The 20,489-nt window shown below is 42.9% G+C and overlaps 1 protein-coding gene across 1 annotated transcript in view; it reads right to left on the minus strand.

Annotated features, from left to right (window-relative positions):
- klhdc8b (kelch domain containing 8B) overlaps positions 1-20,489 on the minus strand; it is a gene marked incomplete at its 3' end in the record, with an annotated part of 357,262 nt that overhangs the window by 294,909 nt on the left and 41,864 nt on the right. The window lies entirely within an intron of this gene.

A 20,489-nucleotide genomic window follows, 5' to 3' on the forward strand; every position in this document is an offset into this window, starting at 1 on the left:
AGACAATGAGGAGGAATACCCGGTGCACCCTCCACCCTACATACCGAGTATGACGAAGAGGACTGCAGGCAGGTGAGGCTGGAAAATGTGGCATTGAGGCCTCAGAAGGATGCCCTCATTGATGAGGTGAAGACCCTGCGCTCCAGGCTGAAACTGAGTCTAAAACCCAGGAAGCAGAGTGCCATTGCTGCTCTGCTTGAGGAAGACGAAGAATGTATACGATTTAAGGGCCTAGCAATCTCAAGTACCCCCGGCATGAACACAGTAGCCTCCGGCAGCAATACCCCTCTCAAGACCCTGGTGAAGACTGTGATGCGGTCCCCAGAAGCCTCCGGTAGTGAGACAACGGTGAAGACTGTCACAGGGTCCGTAGAAGCCTCCGGTAGTGAGACCCCTCTCAAGTCTGTGATGCGGTCCCCAAAAGCCTCCGGAAGCAAGACCCCGGTGAAGACTGTCATGCGGTCCGTAGAAGCCTCCGGTAGTGAGACCCCTCTCAAGTCTGTGATGCGGTCCCCAGAAGCCTCCGGAAGCAAGACCCCGGTGAAGACTGTCATGCGGTCCGTAGAAGCCTCCGGTAGTGAGACCCCTGTATGCCAGAAGACCCGTGCGTCTGTCTCCAATAAGCTGAAAGCTAATCTGACTAAGGACTGGCCCTCTCCCCCAAATCACTGGTCCACTGGGAAGGGACAGGGGAATACCATGCGTGAAATCACGTTGCCTAAAAGCAATCAGACATACAGAGGTCATTGTGAGGGTGTCGCACCGACAGTAAAACGGAAAGAGAATTGTATGTCCAATGTCAGCCGAATAAAGAACTTCTTAGTATTCATGGCCCATGGTGTTGACCGGCTGTCAGACTGGCTGTTTCTAAAAGACACAAAGAGGGTCCGTGGCTGGAGCGAGTATATTTCAAAGTCGGGCCGGGCAGTCACAACATCGCTGTTGTTCCTGAAGACTGTGAACCATTTCCTGAGCTACTTGTCTGCGTCAAAGCTCCGGGGGTGCAGGCTCACCCAGTCTGATATGACCCACATCATCAGAGAGGTGACAGCCAACATGAACGATTTGAAAAAGTCTGTCACTGTCCACCAGTTTAAGGTGAAGAGGAACAAGCTGGATCGTCTGCCGCTGAGAAGCGCATCCCTGATTTCCTTGACCTGATGGCTAGCAATCCGACCTCAATCACCCAGTACCTGCTATATGGCTATCTAACCCTCCATTGGAGCCTCCTGTATGGCCACCGTCCGGGTGTGTACGCAAACATGACCAACACGGAGGTCTTTGAGGCGGACAGAAGGGGCAATGCTGAGGGCTACATCATCCACGTGCAGGATCACAAGACTGCCAAGACATTTGGCGAAGCACAGCTGGTGCTTACAGTAAAGGAGTTTAGCTGGGTCATGCTGTGGATGGGGATAAAAGAGGGCTTGTCGGGTCCTCAGAGTAAATTCTTCCTTTTCACAACGGGGAAGCACGCCTCCAAGAACCTGAACGCTCACTTGAAGAGGGCTTGGGCTAATGCTGGGCTGGAAACAGCCGTCACCTTCACCATCTTGCGCACTGCCCTGGCTGACAATATCAAGCATCACCAAGATCCAGAAAGCAGGTCGATTCTCGCTAGGTTTATGTGTCACGACGTAAGCACTGCAGACCGGTTCTACGCGAATACGCCTGGAATAAAGGAGGGATTGAAGATCCGCTCCATGTTCAGGGCGGCAGCAGCTGCAGCAGCATCATCAGAAGGAGGTCTACCACCGTCAGCTACCTCCGAAGAGGGCTCAGGGGCGGAGAGCAGCGATACCTCTTCTTCAGGGCCAGTTGATACTCCTGATGAGGGGACAGGGGCTGTGGACTCAACCTTTTTTCCCCGGTGCACCGTACAAGTTAGACGGCTAATATGGCCCCCAGGCCCCTGCTAATCATGTTTTTATTATGTTTATTTTGTATACTGTTTTTGTAAAAATCGTGTGATAATTAAATAAATAATAAAACATGAGTATAACCTTGAAGGTTCCCAGGGGCAAATACAGTGCCAGGTATCAGACTATTTAAACAATGTTTACCCGTGATTCAGACACTTCCCTGGCTTGTAAAATGCGGTGATGCGCCCTGGAGGTATCAGACTATTTTAAACAACTTTTCTCCGCCTTTCAAACCCTTATTCCTGGGTTATAGCCTGTCATTTTGCACGATATAATTTAACATGTAATCTCTCCTGGAAATGCACATATTCTGTGCATTTCCAGGAGAGGTTACATGTTAAATTATATTGTGCAAAATGACAGGCTACAACTCTCTTCCAGACGTTTAAAAACACTTTCCCCGACCATTTAAACATTATTTCTGGCTTGTAAAGTGCGGTGATGAGCCCTTGAGGTATCAGACTATTTAAAGGGTAACCAGGAGCATGAGAATATCGTCCACAGGGGGGGGGGGTAAAGCACCGCAAAATCCACCCCCTTTAGGGTTACCAGGGGCGTGATCATCTGGGTTTAGTCCGTGGGGGAGTGCTTAAGTCCGGGGGCCCGGGGACTCACGGTGCACGAGGTTATGGAAGTGCCACTGTTGCCGGAGGTCCTTAGTCCATCCTTTGGGGCTCTGTGAGGGGCTACAGAGAGGTGGTTTTCCCGGTCCCACTCCTGGAGGTATGAAATAACCTGAGCTCCATGTGAGGGAGAGAGGCTGGAGGTCATTAGGCCATCCTTTGGGGCTCTGTGAGGTGCCAAAGAGAGGTGCTTTTCCCGGTCCCTCTCCTGGAGGTGTGAAAAAACCTGTTTGCCCGTATTAGGAAGCCGAGCTGGAGCTACTTCGGGGGTCTGTGAGCAGCCACAGAGAGGTGCTTTTCCCGGTCTATTTCGTGGAAGTCTGACATGAGCAGAGTGTGCATGCTTTGAAACTAATACACCCATGCTTAGCATGCTATTTTAGGGTATAAATCTTATCTTATCACCATGGATGTACCTGTATTTAAAAAAAGCTTACAGCACCGGGTATTCCCAGGCGGTCTCCCATCCAAGTACTGACCCGGCCCGACCCTGCATTACTATGGGTCTCTGAAAAAATCTGACTTTTACCAAACTGTTAGCAGGCTTTAATCCGATTTCTAGCACTCTTTTCCCGGCAGAAACTAGTTTAAATCACCGTGGTCACCATGGTGGGGATTTAGGAATGTACCTGTGTGTGGTACGGAGCTTCCCTGCACTTTAAATCCATTGATTTGCCCTGTTTTTGTTGTATTTTTTACTGTTAATGCACTGTGCTCCCTGGGATGATGCGCCCTCCTGTGGGGACACATGAGAACTGCACTCAAATCACTTTGTGCTTTTTAAACAGTTTAAAATATTTTTTTCCACATTTAAAAACCGCTTTCTGCCCTGAAAATCATTTCTAATCATTATTACCATTATGGAGGGGCTGCAGGAACATTTTCCCCGCCTTGCAAACATTTATTCCTAAGTAAAATAATCCATTTGTTCCGCCTGCTTTCCGTCAGCACCTGCGGCTGTCGGATTAAAACAGTTTAATGCACTTTTAACACTCACGTACCCAGGATTCCTGCTCCTGGACCTCTGCATGTGTATGTGCCTGTGAGCCTGGGGCCCTGAGAGCAGCGACTCTGCCGTTTTTACCTGCTTGTCCATTTGGCTATTCAAATGTTAACGAAACGGACAGATTTCCGTCCATTTGGCTATCAGAATGTTAATGAAATGGACAGACTTCCGTGCGCATCAGCAGCAGTCGGATTAAAACAGTTTAATGCGCTTTTAACACTCACGCAGCCAGGATTCCTGCTCCTTTCCTGGGTTACAAAGTGAGGTGACGCAGCCTGTCCTCTGGGGCAGCCTGCTCCTCTCTGGTTACTGTCCACATGCAAGCATTCTTCCAGGTAATGTCTGAGAGTCATTTCAAATGGTTTCAAACTGCTCTGGGTGTGCGCCATCCGTGGAGTCTCCCCGCCTCTCAGAGACTTATTGCTGGGTAAAAAAGCCATGTGCACCTCCCTGGTTCTCTGCACGTGTGTGTGCCTGTGAGTCTGAGGCCCTGACAGCACTCTGCTGAGGCCCTGACCGCAGCGACTCGGCTGTTTTTACCTGCTTGTCCATTTGGCTATCAGAATGTTAACAAAACGGACAGATCCACCGTTTTCCCCCTAAAAATCTTTTTTAATCGTTATCTTTGCATTCAAATGATTGATGTTATTTATTTATTTATTTTTATTTAACCTTTATTTAACCAGATAAAAAGCATTGAGATTAAATCTCATTTACAATGCTGACCTGGCCAAGAAGGCAGCAACGTTACACATAACACATAACACAAACATATAAAATACAGAGAACATAACTAAGAAAACAAAAGACGAAAAAAGCAGTTACTACATTGTGCACATTAGGACAGTAAGAAAGGCACTACTTATTGTTGTAAGAGCAGCTGGTGGTAAGGACTTCTGACAACTTCAATTTAAAACAGGCTATAGAAACAAGTGCCGTCAGTTTGAGGCGTGATTGAAGGTCATTCCAAGACCAAGGACCATAATAAAAGAGACTCCTTTTTCCAGCCTCAGTCCGCACAGCAGGAGCCTGGAACCGTATCAAGGCACTGGATCTGAGGTTGTAAAAGTCACAAACTGGAGCAAATCTGGCACATATGTAGAGTGGAAGATTTCCTAAAATGGCTTTATACATGAATAAAAACCAATGCTGCATCCTACGCATAGTGAGTTAGGACCATCCAGTTAGGCTATACAGTGTGCAATGATGAGTCCTATAGGGTGCATTTGATATATAACGCAGTGCAGCATGGTAGAGTGGGTCAAGTTTGGCCAAGACAGTGGGACAGGCAAATCTATAAATGGTGTCACCGTAGTCCAGCTGGGACAGGAATAAGCCAGAGACCAACCTTTTACGGGATGAAGTTGAAAAACAACATTTAAGTCTGTAAAGGAAGCCAAGACTGAATTTCAATTTCTTTGTTAGAACTTCGATATGGTGTTTGAAGTTCAGATTACTGTCCAACCAAAAGCCAAGATATTTGTAGATATCAACAAACTCAACAGAGACGCCATCAAGGGTGTCAATGGAGAGGCAAGAGGACGCTGATTTGGGAGCAAAAAGCATTGTTTTGGTTTTCTTACTGTTCAAAAGCAGTTTGGAATCAAGAAGTGCATGCTGCAGCGTGATAAAATCAGATTTTAAATTGGAAACGGCCATGTCCAGAGAAGGAGCACATGAATATACAATAGTGTCATCAGCATACATATGATAGGTAAAAAATTACATCTGATTACAAATATTGTTTACATATAATAAAAAGAGCAAAGGCCCCAAAATAGAGCCCTGTGGAACGCCCTTCTCCAAGGTGACAGGGTCAGAGACAGTGCTACCCAACCTGACGCATTGAGTACGGTCGGTTAGATAACTCTGAAACCAGCAAATGGCATTATGACCGAAACGAGACACCAACATAACATTAGACATAATGTGGTGATCTACAGTATCAAATGCTTTGGCTAGGTCAATAAACAATGCAACACAAACAGATTTGTTATCCAAAGCAGCCTTGATATCATCTAAGACTTTCAGACTGGCAGTCACAGTACTGTGCTTTGATCTGAATCCAGATTGCGTAGGGTTAAGGATGTTGTGTGAATTTAAAAAAAGTTTTAGCTGAGTAGAAACTAGGGACTCAAGAATCTTTGATAACACAGAAAGATTTGAGATAGGACGATAATTATTTAACTCAGTGGGATCACCAGCTTTCAAGAGGGGCGATACCAGAGCTTGCTTCCACAGAGCTGGCAGTGTGTGAGTGGACAGGGAGAGATTAAAAATATCAGTTACTGGTTGTGCTATAATCTGAGCTGCAATTTTTAAAAAGAATGGGTCGAGGCTGTCAGGCCCGGCAGACTTTTTAGGATCAATTGAGTGCAAACCCTGTAAGACTTCAGAGACCGAGAAAGAAGCTAAATCAAAAACAGGGGAGCTCATCTCTTGACTAGGGCTTTGAGTACGACCATTTAGAGAGTCATGACTTTGCTCATCAAAAATGTGACCAGCCTTTTTGAAGTGAGCATTGAAAGCATTAGACATACCATCTGAATCTGAAATAAAATAATCACTGACCTTCAGTTTTTGTGGGAAACTAGAAACTTTCTTGTTCTGAAGTGATTTAATTGTTTTCCAGAACTTAGAATGGTCATTAAAACAATCAGTGGTTAAGCTCAGATAGTAATCAGCTTTAGCTTTTTTAATAAGGGCTGAACATTTATTTCTGAGGACACGAAAAAGAAGCCAGTCATCACTAGAGTTAGACTTTCTAGCTAAAGACCATCGCTTATTTCGATCATGAATTAGATCAGATAATTCTCTAGTAAACCATGGAGTGTTCCTATTCTTGACTCTGAATTTTCTAAGGGGGGCATGTCTATTAATAATCGATAAAAAGTGATCAATAAAAAATTGGACGGCAACATCAACAGATGGAATTAACGCTATGAAGTGCCATTTAACCTCCGCCAGATCGTGTAGGAAAGCCTGCTCAGAGAAGTGTTTGAAGCAGCGCCTGAGGACAATAAGGCCCTTGGCTTTGGGCAACTTAGTGCTCCTAACGCAAGCAATAGTGCAATGGTCACTGATATCATTAGGAAAAACACCAACAGACACATACTTATGAGCTGCATTTGTTAGAATGACATCTATAAGGGTATCGTTATTGGGTTTGGCAGGGTTTATTCTAGTGGGACTATCAATAAGCTGAGTTAAGTTCAAAGAATCACAAACCTGCTTAAACTGTGAAGATGTATCACTCAACCAGTCCCAATTTAAATCACACATTAATATGATTTCAGAAGAAAACATAGACAACAATTCAGTAAGGCTAGTAGTTGCATCCATGATGGCCGATGGAGGCCTATAACAGCCAATAACAGTGAGAGGAGCATTTGCTATAGTTATTTGGACTGCTAGCAACTCAAATTGCCTTGGAATTGAAATTGAGTGAAGGACTGAGCACTGTAGTTTCTCAGCAGTGTATATTGCAACACCACCAGCTCTGCCCTTACGATCCGTTCTGAATACATTATATCCATCAATGTGAATAACAGTGTCAGTGACAGACGGTTTTAACCAGGTTTCAGAAACTACAACAATATCAGGTTTAGCAACTAAAAACCAGGTCTTGAAAACATCTAATTTGGGCACTAGGCTTCTAGCATTAACATGCAGAAAACCCAATCCTTGCCTACAGCTAAACTCATTCGGAGTTGGCAAATTATGCAAGGAAGCAGAGAAACACTCAGGACCAGGGTTAATGTTAACGTTACCAGAGAGTAGTAGCAGTAACAATATTAACAGTCTGGAAGATGATTTTTTCACATGGGCTCTGGACGCGTCGCTCCTCGGGGGGGCGGGGCTGCTCCAATCCTTCGATATTAGCGAGTCCAGAGTAAATAGGGCAAACGGGAGAGCGCATTTCGTGCCATGAAACATCAGCTTTTGGTAAAAACTATCCGATGGAGTCAGCGCTCCAGAGGTTCCACCATCTTATCATTAATATGGTTCCTTAACACAATGCACATAGTCTGGAGCTCACTGGGGTCCTGCATATATGCTTTAATAAGGCTTGTCCATTTGGCCATTCAAATGTTAACGAAACGGATGGATGTCCGACCATTTGGTTATCCGAATGTTAACGAAACGGACAGACTTCCGTGCACATCAGCAGCTGTTGGATTAAAACAGTTTAATGCGCTTTTAACTCTCACGCAGCCAGGATTCCTGCTCCTTTCCTGGGTTACAAAGTGATGTGACGCAGCCTGTCCTCTGGGGCAGCCTGCTCCTCTGTGGCTACTGTCCACATGCAAGCATTCTTCCAGGTAATGTCTGAGAGTCATTTCAAATGGTTTCAAACTGCTCTGGGTGTGCGCCATCCGTGGAGTCTCCCCGCCTTTCAGAGACCTATTGCTGGGTAAAAAAAGCCATGTGCTCCGCCCCCTGGATCTCTGCATGTGTGTGTGCCTGTGAGTCTCTGGCTACTGTCCACATGCCTGCATTATGAGGCACTATTTTCGGATACATTTTCTCTTTTTCACCACTTTTCCCTGGGTAAAATTAGGTCTGTAACTTTGGGTGTGCGCCATCCGTGGAGGATCCCCGCCCCGGACGTCCATTGCCTCTAAATAGGGGCAGCCTGCTCCTCTCTGGCTACTGTCCACATGCAAGCATTCTTCCAGGTAATGTCTGAGAGTCATTTCAAATGGTTTCAAACTGCTCTGGGTGTGCGCCATCCGTGGAGTCTCCCCGCCTTTCAGAGACCTATTGCTGGGTAAAAAAAGCCATGTGCTCCGCCCCCTGGATCTCTGCATGTGTGTGTGCCTGTGAGTCTCTGGCTACTGTCCACATGCCCGCATTATGAGGCACTATTTTCGGATACATTTTCTCTTTTTCACCACTTTTCCCTGGGTAAAATTAGGTCTGTCACTTTGGGTAAACGCACCACTCTCGGAAGTATCCCGAGAGTGGACGTCCATTGCCTCTAAATAGGGTTAGGGTTTAGGGTTAGGGTTACCCCTAACCCACACACACACACCGGCTCTGCTGGCTGCAAATTCAATTACAACAGACACCTATACACTCCACAACAGACACCTACTGACTGTACAACACACACATACAGCTCCTAAAGCATATAATTTATATCAGGCTACAGCCCTTGTATATTTTATTATGTGAAGCACTATATGGTTTCTTGAAAAATATCTACTGTTTACTTGTAGATATCTACTAAAGCATACAAATAAAGTGTGTAATGTAGGCCTGTTACATATATTATTGCTGTTCTCACTGTAAACATCGCGTCACAATGAAAGCGGTTCTATTAAAAAAAAATAGCCTAACATCCAGGGGAGATGTGGTTAGTGAGTAAACAAACGGTAAAGGGCAGAAAGTCTGATGCACATTTGATCATCTTGAATAACCTATACAGATGTAGTGATTCATTTCAGACAGTTTGAAATGCGAGAGCCGTGATTGGTACGTGATCTGCCCTCGCTCAAGGGAAAACCTCCAGCTTGACTTGAGACCGCCCCCGTGATAGATAAATGTAATTATAATGAAGCCAGCTACAATGGATCATTGATCCACCAGGGGGTGCAGTGGGGTTCCACACTGGAGCTCATGTGAAATAAAGTCAGATACAATACGCTGGATATACAGCGGAACTTTGTTAAGATCCATATGTCACGGATATCATACTCTGTGCTAAATAAGAGACATGTAATCGTTTACAAAACATCACCATGTTGTTATTTAACAAAATAATGTTGTTTAGTCAAAAAAAACGAACAGGAGGAAATGCAGCCCGGCTCTCGATTTTTAATCCTAATTTAATCATCATCTTCACCACGATCATTTATTTTTATGTTTGCCGAATTGACATGAAATCACTGACACATATGAATATACTGCATTCAACTTCATTAGAACGTTATTAACTTGCCTAAACTCAGCAATTCACAAAAAATATTTATATTTTAATGGAGCCTCGTCTGCAGATCAGGATCCCAAAGCGTGGCGGAGGGATCCTGATCTGCATGACGGGTGCTATTTTCCCCATAAGGAACAAGTCGCTGCAAATTATCCCGCTTATTACACGGCCACATTTTCAACAAAGTAACGACATGACTCCCAGTATTAATTGAAATGCTTTTATGGATTTAGAAAATGTTTTTATTGATTTAAAAAATAGTTGTATTGATTTAAATTGACATGCATCCGCTAAGAAAAATAGTCCGTTGTTACCGTTTTTTAAACAGTCTGAATTAAACGGCAGCTCTCAGCTGTGTATTTACACAACTAATGGCCCATCAAACACAGCTCTCTCCCCCCCTCCCCCCCTGATCTTTCTTCTCCAGCAGCTAAATTAACTGTAGGTTACTCTGAGTGACCATAGACTGTATGTGACAAGCTTACAGTTAGTGACGTAACAACACCATAAAAGCTGGTGGGTTGAAAGCAATACGGGAGGTAAAAATAACTAGAATAATTGTTATTCATTTATTGTGGCTTTTATGTTTTTAGGTATAAAATGTTATGTAATTCAGGCTTATAGTTCACCATTCTCTAAAAGCCTTCAACAATGACAATATTCATAGTAATTTAATAAATCCTTCCAACACACATTGTAAAAAATAGCCTACTGTAAGTTAAGAAATCATTCCAATATGTACATCTTCTGATGTAACAACAATAACATTATAAATAGTAACATGGCTGAACATGTTATTGCACATTTAGCTTTGAGTGTTACTGACCTGAGATGTTTTTATTACATGAATTAAGGTGACTGAGGCTTTTTAACATACAGGGATGCAAACTCATCAGGTATGAAAAAGGTGACAAGGATCCGAGCCCCCGGCTCCCCCACCCCACAGAATATCGGCTTTAAAATGAGGAATAACAGAGGATATTAGCAGAACAACTAAAGCAGCAGTGTTAATAATAACAGAAACGCCAAAGAGTCACATCTAATAGAAATATATAAAAGCATTTATTTTAAATTGTGTAGCAGTCAGTTTATAATTTTGGCAGCACTGTTGAGCATTTTGAAAATGTATTTTCATGCCTCTGTGCAAGGCTTAGTCTTTCTATCTTTATAGCCACATGGTGGAAAGTAACTAAGTTCATAAACTCAACAAGTACTATACTTGGGCACAATTTTGAGATACTTGTACTTTATTTAAGTATTTCAATGTTTTCCTACTTTGTTCTTCTACCCCACTACAGTTCAGAGGTACACGGTGTACTTCTACTCCACTACATGTATTTAATACCTTTAGTTACTTTACAGATGTGGATGAATGATGTGAAATATAATCAAGTGTTAAATCAGACTTTAGTTCCACCTGGAGCAAATCCACAAGCTACCCTGCAGTATACAAAGTCATTCAAACTAGCTGCACCTTTACCAGCTTTGAGAACACTTTCATGATCAATCCTTATAAAACATATCATATCTATTATTCTGAAATGGACCAATCTGCACAATGACTACTTTTACTGTCGCTACTTTCACTATATTTTGATGAGAATACTTTTCTACTTTTACTTGAGGAACATTTTGAATGCAGGACTTTTACTGTAACAGAGTATTCCTACACTCTGGTACATCTACTTTTACTCAAGTACAAGATCTGAGTACTTTTACTTTTACTCTAGTACAAGATCTGAGTACTTCTACTTTTACTCAAGTACAAGATCTGAGAACTTCTCCTTTTACTCAAGTACAAGATCTGTGTGCTTCTACTTTTACTCAAGTACAAGACCTGAGTGCTTCTACTTTTACTCAAGTACAAGATCTATGTGCTTCTACTTTTACTCAAGTACAAGATCTGAGTATTTCTACTTTTACTCAAGTACAATATATATATATATATATATATATATATATACTTATACCACCTCTGTTTATAGCCTATGAAAAAAACTATTAGAAATAGAAGGCTAAAGCTAGCGATAGCAGATAGTGACAATGTATGCTAGCTAGCTAGCTCGCTCAACGATTCCTTAAATAATATTGCCACAGAAAAACGTTTCAGTTCACATCACGCTCTGCCGCTCCAACAGGGAGCTCTGCTCTGAACACCTGAACGGCCCGTTCTAACAGCTGTTCACCAGCGGTCCAGTCTGTGCCACAGTGACTCCGGAGCACAGTTAATATTAACGGACGCACCCGTAGGTAATGTAGCTGCTGAAGCTAGACCATCATGTCGGAGCAGCAGAGCCTTATTATACATCCACCATGAGCAGAGCCGACAGGCAGGAAGACTCGAGCACACAGCTCGCACTTCATTATAATATATATAAAAAAGAACACCATGCGTGTCATGATGGCAAATAACAGCTCACGGCCGCAGATTACTCCGGGTCCCAGACCCCCCCATACCCCAAAAATATTTGTATTGCAGATCTACATGAATCACACAAACGACCTATTTTGGATTCAAAACGGCGAATTTTGCCGAAAGGTGACAAGTTTGCATCACTAAACATAGACAAAGCACAACTGAAACATAACATCTGAAACGATGTAACAACATAATACACTTGTGGGGATGCTTGGGATGTGAGGAGTGAGGGACACGGCTTAGAACGGGCGTGTCGCCTGGCAGGACAGGAGAGTGTGTGCACCAGTCTGCCTTGATCTATGAATTCATGTCGGTTACACTCACTGCTGCCCACAGCTGTTTTATAGAAGGAAAACCTCCTTCACTTCATGAAAGTGTTTTAACCACACACACCTCTACACAAACATGACGGGTGTTATTTTCCCCATAAGGAACAAGTCGCTACAAATTATCCCGCTTATTACATGGCCACATTCTCAACAAAGTAACGACATGACTCCCAATATTAATTTAAATGCTTTTATGGATTTAGAAAATGTTTTTATTGATTTAAAAAATAGTTGTATGTATTGATTTAAATTGACATGCATCCGCTAAGAAAAATAGTCCGTTGTTACCGTTTTTTAAACAGTCTGAATGAAACGGCAGCTCTCAGCTGTGTATTTACACAACTAATGGCCCATCAACCACAGCTCTCTCCCCACCCTCCCCCCTTCCCCCCCTGATCTTTCTTCTCCAGCAGCTAAATCAACTGTAGGTTACTCTGAGTGACAAGCTTACAGTTAGACACAACACTGTCATTGCAAGTGACCCTCAGTTAGTTGACTTTTATGTTCAACTGCTAAATTTGTTACTGATAAAAAAGGGCTTCTACTGTACCTAATTACCTTAACACTAGAACCGCCAGAGGTTTTTGTATAGGCCTACCTAAACCTGTCAAATCCCGCTATTAGAATGCAATTTTTAACAACATAGGCTGCTACATAACACACTTTCCGGAAAAGTCACGGACTGGGAGACTTTAATATTTTATTGAAAAAAAGTTACATTACACACACCCAACACACATCACACAAATTGACCCGATTGGCGGTTATAGTCTTAAATAAACTCACTAATTAATGAAACGAGTTCAATATGCATTATTCTTATCATTCTTTATGAGTGCAGAAATAGTCTTAAAATCAGATCTGTTTTTTAAATGAAATCTGACGGCAGGTGGTTAGCTCTGATCACCTATGATAAATGCGCCACACCTAATCTGGCCATTCAGCCACAGAGGTCCCTCTATAGAAATCAAACTGTAGACGGTGTGAAAGCACCTATTGTTTTAAATAATGGTCGGAATGTGACCTGTGAGCCTTCTGAATTACCGTGGGACAGCACATTCTAAACTAAAATGTTCAATCAATAAAGTAACATCTTATCTTATCTTAATAATATCTTCATATTAATAATAATAATAATAATAAATCTTACAGTATGTGTCCGAAAGGGAGCAGGAGGAAGCAAACACAAAAATATACAAAAAATATACTGCATATTAAAGCAAACCATTGTAAAGGTAAAAGTATGAGCATAACAAATAAAGAAGGGTAATGTAAACATTTACATTATAATTATATAAAGACTATATATTATTGAATTACAAGATTAGATATACTTTAGTTGATCTAAAATATTGATGTGTTCAAATGCTCTTCAAAACACAACTGAAAGTCCATGAAACTTGTCTTTCTGTATTTGTGAATGAAGCGCCATCTCCTGGTTAAAACCTGAAATAGAAAATCTGGCAACGCCCTCTTGGAAAATAGTGGGAGGGCTTAACATTCCTCTATACTGGTTTTAGGCAGGTCGTAGGCAGGAAGCTGTAAGCTGGAGTCTGACATTCAGTGCTACATCTGTAATCACAACGGGAGCAGTTTGCAAAGCTGTGCTTCGTTGACAAAAGTCCAGCCACGCGTCACGCCTCTTTTAAACATCACTGTTGGCTGAAATCGACTCCCGAGAACTCATTAGTGTATCCTCGGTCACGGCTCCTCCAGACAGCCTCCTCGATAATCGATCCTCGACGAGCCTTTAGAGAAATTAGTTTTCCTTCCAGACGGCGCGCCGACATCCATTTCCGGGTTGCTGCCGGAGGACCTAGGAGTCTGGGACGCGAAATTAGAGAAATGACAAACGGCTCATTTCCGAGGACTCGCGTGCGTCTGCTTGACACCGGGACGACCGGCTTCCCTCCCCGACAGGCGCACGGACGCGAGGGCCCGCTCATCACTGCGCGCACAAGTGCGACCGCAGTTTGAATTTTTCTTACCTTACAGCTCAAGGTAATGCAGCAACATACTTTTTACATAGTTTCAATTGCTTTATGTAGATTTAAAACAACATTATTAAATACAATTCTGTTACAGTTTTTGCCCATTTTGAAGATGACAATCATTCCCTTGTATTTAAGAAATTGACACTAACCAGTGTTGATTGTCTTGGTTTGAATGATCTGACACTGGTCAAATAACCCTAATCCCACCTTGATCATTGGTGTGAAAGAGGTATATGTGAACACTAATGAAAGTATAAAAAAAATATGTATTTTTGAAATTTTATTTGCATTTAGTCATGATCAACTTCTGCCTCTTTGTCATGTCAGTGTTTCCCCTACCATTGTCTTGGCGGAGCCCCGCGCCCTGCCTGAAATTCAAGGTGTTTTTTATTTTTTATTTAAAAAAAAATATATATATATTATTTAAAAAAAATATATATATATAGCACCAAATTGCAACTGAAGAAATCTATCTACGGTCATGTTTCACATTGAACATGTGCTCTTTTATTAAATAAACTAAACTCCTATGTTATTTATCCAATGTGCATGTTTCAGTGTCCACTGCCTTGCGTATTCACATTCTCCCTCCGCTCTGTTTCTGAAGGGCGGGGCTCCGCTCCCCCCACCCCCCACACACACACACACGCGAATGCACACACTCACAGTCAGAGACAAGAGCGGAGGAAAGGAGGAGAACAACAGCTCTGCTGTCTGCCCGTTTGTGTGTCCCCCCCCCAGTTTCAAATTCATTTATTATAATTTTTTAACCGCAAGCCGTTATCATCATGGGAGAAGGACACAGACAGCCTGCCCAGGTGGACGCGCGCAGATGCGACAACGAAAGTAGCGTGCGCATTCTAAAAATAGCTCACAGATGGTGAGCAGGTACCGCGGTTTTGAACTACAGTATTTAATTTGACAGAAAACAACAATGAAACGCCAGCAGAAGAATAGTCTCATGAGTTGGGTGAAAAAAAAGACAGGAGATGTGAGTTGGTTTATTCAGTAAATTAGCTCAGGATAATTTGATGTTCTGTCTACACCTGTTGATGTGAGGCTAATGCAGGATTTGCTAGCTTGATGCTACCGGCATTTAGCAGCAGTGACTCAACAAATTGCCACTTAAAATGTATCGTCAGCAATGTATGACAAGCAGACTGCTTGTTTAATGTTAGACTCACACCAATAGCTCAATATGATCATAACACGATTGCTTTCATATCAGAGATCAGATGAGGTGGAGCTGCCTCCAGCAATAGAGGATGAGGCAGAGAGAAGCAGCAGCAGCACAGGGTTGCAGCAGGTATGTTATATGCTGTAGTCGGGTGATTTAAATGTATCAATGAAAGGAAGAAGTGTAGGCTACATGATAAGAAGGGAATACAGTCTGAATTAAAGTAATAAAGTACAGTGTAACACTGTACTTTATTACTTTTTAATGTACAAATACTTTGTTACTGTACGATATCAATAACAATAATCCACAGCTCCTCTCTGCTCCAGAGGATAACAAATGTTTGGGGTACCCGAGCAGCACCCTGCCAAGGCAGTAAACCTAGGGGTTTGCAACACTGCATGTTGTTCTAGTCTGACATTTTGCTGCATAATACATCGTCTCTCGGGCTCAGTTTCACACTCTCAAGCTGTCTGAACAATTCTCACACTAAATAATCGAAAGCCTTTCTCCCTCTCTTAGAGACATCTCTTAAATCACCAAAGACCTTGTGACGGAGCTGTCAGGGAATAAGGATCCTGTTCAAGGTACAGGTCACATGTCAGTCGTGTCCCCCACCTACTCCCTGACACACTGGGCAGGGAAAGGACTGGCCTGAGTGAAAGCCTCATTCCACCAAGAAGCTCCACAGACCGAAACAGGAAGTCCATCCCCCCCTCTCAAATTGGCACACTGAGTCAATAGTGAAAAGAAAGGCAGCTAAAACCCTCTTAAACGACCCAATTCAGCACAAATATCTCATTGAGCTGCACCTCCAGTCACCAGTCTGTCAAGCTCCTGAAGTTTGCAGACGACACCACCCTCATCGGACTCATCTCTGGTGGGGACGAGTCTGCCTACAGGGGGGAGATGGACCATCTGGTGACCTGGTGTAGGGTCAACCACCTGGAGCTCAACGCTCTCAAGACAGTGGAGATGGTTGTGGACTTTAGGAAGAACGCAGCCCCCCCCCCCACCCCCATCACTCTGTGTGACTCCCCAGTAACTGCTGTGGAGTCCTTCCGCTTCGTGGGCCCCACCATCGCCCAGGACCTCAAGTGGGAGCACAACATCTGCTCCCATTCTAAAACGGGCAGGGCCGCCCCTCCCTACACGCATAACACGTGCAGTGCTAAGGGCCTCACCTTGCACAGGGGGCCTCATCTTATGCGCAGATGCAGCGCAACGAGGCTCCGGCGCTAACAGTCAGATCTCCCAAACATTGTCACATAATGCCCTAATCCTCTTCTATATTGAAAAACTGAAGCCTTTATCATAAAATAATAAAAGAGTGCCCATGCAGAAAATAAATGTTTCCTAAAATGTATTTTGTGACAAGCGTTATTTAACTCCTGTTTAAAAACGTATCAAGACATCTTCCACTGATCATGGATAGTATCTTTTGTCCAGCAGCATTGCATAGAGCAGATCAATCTGGGCAAGAAGTGAAACAGCATCCGATCAATTTTACAAATAAACCCTTTGCAAAATATTAACTATATCAACTTTGTCCTTGGGCTACAGCAAGACAAAGTATGAAACAACAAGAATAAAACACAATTAGGCAGACGAAAAAGACACCATTTATCTATGAGTCATACTGCTAGAAGAGATATCCAAGGAAACGACCAAATCAACCAAATCTGCAAGTCATTCCTGCCCTGATAAACCCCAGTGTGACACCCTGTTTACAGAGTGATAACAACACATGTTACAGAGGCTATTTGTCATGGATACAAAGTGCCCTGAGAGTTTGGAATACCCTTCCTTTGCACCTCGGGCGTGAAAGTTTGAAAACCACTCCTGTAGATTGAAGCTGTTCCTCCTGTAACCATTGCGTCGAAAGGTTTGAGCCTTGTGCCAAAAAGTGTTTCTGTGAAAAGGTCAGGCAAAGCGGTTAACACTGAGAGGGGGGAAGTGAAATGGGACAGTGCGTCTCTCAAAGCTCCGTGTCTGCCTGAGGCCAAACGGCCCGTGAGGACAGCCTGTCTTCAGGAACACTCAACGTGCTCCCTCAGCTCTGGTTCTCATCCACTTTTAAACACAAACGTTCTTTTTTCTTTGTATCTTTCTAACCCTTTTGGTGAGGATGAATTTATTTCACTGATGTGAGGAATGCAGATCAGCATAATGGAAGAAGTATTCAGATTATTTATTTGAGTAAATGTACCAATATATTAATGATGAAATACTCCATTACAAGTAAAAGTCATGCATTCAAAATATTACTTAAGTAAAATTACATAGGTATTATCAGCTAAATTAAAAAGTAAAAGCAGTAATTGTGCAGGTAAATGGCATACATGTCTGATTTAATATATAGTAGCATTTTAACTCTTGTAGATAATGTTGAGATCTTCATAGTGTGTTGAATACTTAAAACGAAAGTTAATTATAATCAAGTATAATCAATTATATTCTTGTATAACTCACAATGAAAATGTTTCCTATGTCATGTTTTTCTATATTTACAGTATAAACAAAGTGGTTTGTTAAGTTGAGTGTAAGGCCTATAATGATTTATGGTATACTCTCTCCCGGTAAAAGCTCTGTCCCTCAGAGCTGGGTTAATAGCTCTCAGTAAGGTTCTCTCAAACTTGGTAAATATCTCTCGAATTTCTTTGTTGAAAGCTGAGTGAATTTCTTTGTGAAATGAGTGGAATGAATTGTTGAATGTTAGTACCCTGCGACCTGTTACGTTCCCGACTGGACTAGGGGTAAGGAAGGGAAGCGACACGACCAGAGTGGAATTGGTAATAATTATAGGTGGTTTTATTATACCAGCTGTGCAAACAAAATGGCAGGCAGGCAGCCTGGAACAAACAAAAAAGGCCAAAAAGGCGCAAGTTTACATAAACGACCCAACAAAGGGAGGACTCTAAAAAGGAGTCTGTGTACATACACTAAATAAGAAAGAAAACAAAAAAACCTCACGGTAAACGTGGTACAACTGAAAATGAGGAAGGCAGCACCCACACAGATGCAGGTGATCAACAGGTGCTAATCACCTGGGTCTAAACTAATTCGTTACACAAATCTAATAGCTGATCAACAGGTGCTAATCACCTGGGTCTAAGCTCACAATTATAAACACAACACAACACGAGGCACAACACACTACTTGCACTCTGCTTAGTAGTCTACGGATTACAGGGAAGCTAATAGCTTAAACACCACAAGAAAAGTATCAAGAGGCTAGAGGCGTCTGTGTCCCAACACAGAGCCTCCCGAATGATCTCCGTTCCCAGCCTTTGTACTCCTCCCCCGGAAGACGTGCCGGAAGAGGGCGGGGATTGGATGACGTCTATCCAATCACCGGTTCGGATGTTGCGAGGGCGGGACGACCAGTGGCATCGGAGGACACTCACACACACACACACACACAGAATTAACAGCCCCAGGAAGGCAGCGGCTGTAACACTATCGTTGTCATTGGTTGAAACATGATTCAATCATGCTTTTCTGTGTTTTTCCTTTCCTGTAATGTGTTGTATAGGTTATTGTGCTTGTAAATCGTTACCTTTGTGTAATTCCATAGCACACTATCATCATGTCTTAACACTCTTGCTTCTATTGGCTAGCGCTCCAAGACATTGTACGTGATGACCAATCAGAGCAGACTGGGCTCTGGTTTCAGACAGAGGGTGAAAAGAGGTGCTGCAGCACAGGCAGTATGAGAAAAATAAAGAGCTTTTTGAACATTAGAGCATGGAGACATGTCACAGTAGAGACACAGAATACTATTGAACCTGAACATGTGCATCATATCCTCTTTAATCAATTATTGGATGTGTTAGCAATCAACTTTACTTCTGATAGTTGGTACGACAATGCAAAATCAACTGTCATTCAAGTACTGCAACTATTTTTCAGGTTCTTACTCCAGTACACTGTGTGCCAAACCCTTCATTCCTCTGAAATACAATATGAAACAGAGCGTAAGTTGACTGATCCAGATGAAGGTTTCCTGTCGGAGGAGACCGCAGCTGTTTGATCCCTCTGCTCCCTCTCTTTCTCCAGTTCTACTCAACTCTGAAATACCCAACCTATTATCTTTTTGGAGACTCTGAAGGCCCCGACACACCAAACCAACATCAGAGCACTATTTGTGACTTTTCTGTTCTCTCATGTTGCTGCGTCTTGGTCAAAAGAGTTGGAACATTGTGAAGACTGCAGCTTCACATCATGTCTGCACATTCAAGAGAGAAAGGACTCTACATTGCAGCAGTGTTCCCCAGTCCCGAGAAATAAAATACAAATGTGTCCCTAAAAATCAGCATAATATGTCCTCTTTAAGTTAAGGATTCTTCCATCTCTGCCTTGATTCTATGCTTTCATGTTTTACTCTGCATCTGATTTCTCTAATTCACTCCTAATCCACATTAAGAAACCCAAGTGAGTGTTGTTGTTTAACGCCGTCGGATTTCACTCCATCAGGCGTAGCTCTTCCTCTGTGATCATCCACTCTCTGAGCTCCTAATGAAAGCCTCAGCGGGGCTCCAGGCTTCCCCCAGTAAGGCGCTTTGGCTGAGAGGACGAGGCGCTGCCACCACGCTCAATGTAGTGAGTATCATCCGACAGCACGAGTGTTCCCGGCTTCAACAGAGTCAGCACCTCCAGCTTTGGCCAAAGCCCCACAAATCTAGACTCTGCTTCTGCTGGGTCAGAGTGTAATAAGATCAGAATTTTACTTGGAAGGAACTCAACTTATAAAGGACATATCAAGGACTCTTAAAGGACATCAGCACTCAGATCATCTGAAATGGTTATAAGTGATGTTCAATGCACTTCCAGCTATTTCCTCTCCACTTTTGCTCCGCTGCTCTCATCCGAGATTCTGGCATATCTTGAGTGTCTTTTGATAGAAGAAGGATCTTGTTGAATGTTCTGCAAACGTAGCACTTATCCTGATAAGAGTGAGGGTGTTTTCTGTTTGAGAGAAAGCTGCTGCAGAGCGTACTCAGAACTGCTTTGCATTCTGGTCTAAGGAGGCTAAGGTCATTTTCTCAGTGGATTTTTCACTGAGCAGCATAATTACAGAAGCCCTA

The sequence above is a fragment of the Notothenia rossii genome (genome assembly GCF_949606895.1).
Source record: "Notothenia rossii genome assembly, chromosome: 4".
NCBI lineage: Eukaryota > Metazoa > Chordata > Actinopteri > Perciformes > Nototheniidae > Notothenia > Notothenia rossii.